This window comes from Microtus ochrogaster, unplaced genomic scaffold (assembly GCF_000317375.1).
Source record: "Microtus ochrogaster isolate Prairie Vole_2 unplaced genomic scaffold, MicOch1.0 UNK104, whole genome shotgun sequence".
In the NCBI taxonomy this organism is placed as follows: Eukaryota; Metazoa; Chordata; class Mammalia; order Rodentia; family Cricetidae; genus Microtus; species Microtus ochrogaster.
The window spans coordinates 689,736-692,086 of NW_004949202.1; the positions used below are offsets into that span (position 1 = coordinate 689,736).

At 46.5% G+C, this 2,351-nt stretch overlaps 1 protein-coding gene and 1 long non-coding RNA gene across 4 annotated transcripts in view; one reads left to right on the top strand and one right to left on the bottom strand.

The window, feature by feature from the left end:
* Window positions 1–1,258, top strand: part of LOC113455761 — an 8,115-nt gene extending 6,857 nt beyond the window's left edge. Inside the window, exons 2-3 of the long non-coding RNA XR_003376735.1 lie at window positions 157–276; window positions 1,057–1,258. This is a non-coding gene — a long non-coding RNA (uncharacterized LOC113455761). The remainder of the gene's footprint in view (window positions 1–156; window positions 277–1,056) is intronic.
* The window catches only part of S1pr3 (sphingosine-1-phosphate receptor 3), a 13,949-nt gene that overhangs the window by 10,463 nt on the left and 1,135 nt on the right, over window positions 1–2,351 (bottom strand). The window lies entirely within an intron of this gene.

Here is a 2,351-nt window from a genome sequence, read left to right on the forward strand (position 1 = left end):
GCCCTGTGACTTAAAGGTTAAGATGAAAGCCAGATGAAGCTTCCCATGGCTCCCACAAGCACGGACACATACGAGTCCCTCTGCGTGCTGGGGCTTTCCAGGGCCCGCTGTCTGCTGTACATGGCCTTCTTATTAACAAACAAGATGGTGTTACAGATGCAGATGTGGGCCAAGAAATCCCAGATGTGGAGGTCGTGTCCCAAGAACGTTGGGTCCCCTGTGAACGTCCTGAGCCAACAGACTCATCTGTCAGATGGCATCAGATTATGATGCAAGGTCTGTATTTTTTTTTTCCTTCGTTGCCTGCCTATCAGTCATTTCAAATTTTCCCTACAGTGCTTGTTCTCGGTAAGGGCAGGGAATCAACTTACTACCAAGCTTCCAGGAAATGAATGTAGATATATGGAAATAGGTTTCATCAGAAGGTTAAAAGTATGCACAAACATGTGGTATCCTGCCCAGGACATCTATCCTGGTCACTCCATGACACATCTAGTTCCCAAGATAACGTGTGGTTTCTGAATGGACATTGGGGGAAACTGAATTTGGGAGGGATCAAGACTTCTTAGTCCAGAGCTTGGCCAGGCTGGATGCCAGGGCATCTGTTCCCGCCCATCCCTTCAGGGATAAGCTTTCTATGAGTCAGTCACTTGTCATAGGTCCCTTAACTAGGAGGTGCTAAGAGCCTGCAAAGTGCCTTTACAGCCCAATTGCTTGAAGCTACTGGAATGCCAGTCTGGGAGCTTTGGTGGAGTGTTTTGATAACTCTAAAGACACAAGAACGGAAGGGACATCCAAAGCCAAGGAATACTTCTTCCAAGCACTGTGGAAAATCTTTTAGAATACTATGACCTGGATCCAAAGTTGATAAACATGCAGTCATGAGGGTAGCCATGATGATAAGATTCAGGGACCCTAGCACCATATCCCAGCTAACACAAAGAGCTTGTTGAAGAGTGACCTTCAGTCTTTGGTAGAAAAGGGAGACTCAACTGCCACAAGGGAACCCCAACATTTTCAAAATTGTGACGCACTCAATCTTTATTGTTCTTGCAGCAAAAATATATTCATAAGCTATAGGCATCGAAAAAGAGAACTGTGGAACAAAGGATCATGGTTTCAAGAGAAAGGACCAGTCCCTGATTCATGGGAAGCAGGTCATCGGGCCAGTACAGAAACCTTCACAGGAAACAAGAGTTCCTACATCCAAATATGGTAGCAAACAAGGAGGGTCATGTATGAAAAAAATCATAGAGAATAAATGACATTGAAAAGATGCCGAGTGGTTATAATGTCATCCTCCCCATATGGGGGGGTCCCTGAGGGTGGGCTCTGCAGGTGGACTCTTTGGTGTGTCTGGAGGCAGAGTGACACTGGCCAGATGTGAACATCTACTGGTCTGCAGATGGGAAGACCCAATGTGGGGTTCTATAGCAACATAGCTCACCTCAGCACTGAGCTCTGCACCCCATAGGATGCTTACAGATCTAGATACCTCTATAGCTCTTCAAACAGCACACACACTCATGTGCATACACACCATATGCATACTCATACAGACTCTCACACCTATTCCCATACTCACACACACACATACACATGCTCACACTATCTCACACACATACACATATTCATACACACTCTCATATACATACATACACACACACACACACTCACATACACATAAAGCACAATCACCACCACCACCATCACCTCAGCAAAACAGCCCTGACCACCACCACACTTGCCAGTCCTTTACCTGCAGTATGTAACCCTTGGCTCCACTTTCTAGGAATTAAAATTTCTTAACCCCGTCTGCCTGGTTTTCATCTATGCAGGAAGGAACTTTGACTAGCTAAGTTTTGTGCGTAGAGATATGCAACACCGTAGACTTTCAATCTGACTGCAGATTTTAGAATGACCAGGGTCTCTGAGGTCTCTGAGCACTGGTAAGGCAGGGGTACAGGGTGGAAGAGCCCTCCGTTCAGGGTGATGTTACTGTGACATTCGAAGCAAAGCAATTCCCTCTGAACAGCTGACAAGAAGTCCCTCTTACATCAAAATATAAGGAATATGGCATCAGGAATGGCCAAGGACAGAGAGACGGGGACGCAGAGATCACGCACAGGCAGAGGGGCAATGGCCCCCCTTCCCTCTATTCTAGCTCAGTTAAGAACCGCATGCCAGTTTCTCCTGGGAAGCTCATTTTCTCATTGCAGGCACCTTTGTATTCCAGCTCCAGGACAGACACCCCCAATTGCCTAGTTTGAAAAGTGCTAAGAAAACTGTAATTTTGTAGCTAATAAAACTTAAAAGAAGGGCACTCCCTCCCCCCCTTCCCCCCCCCCCCC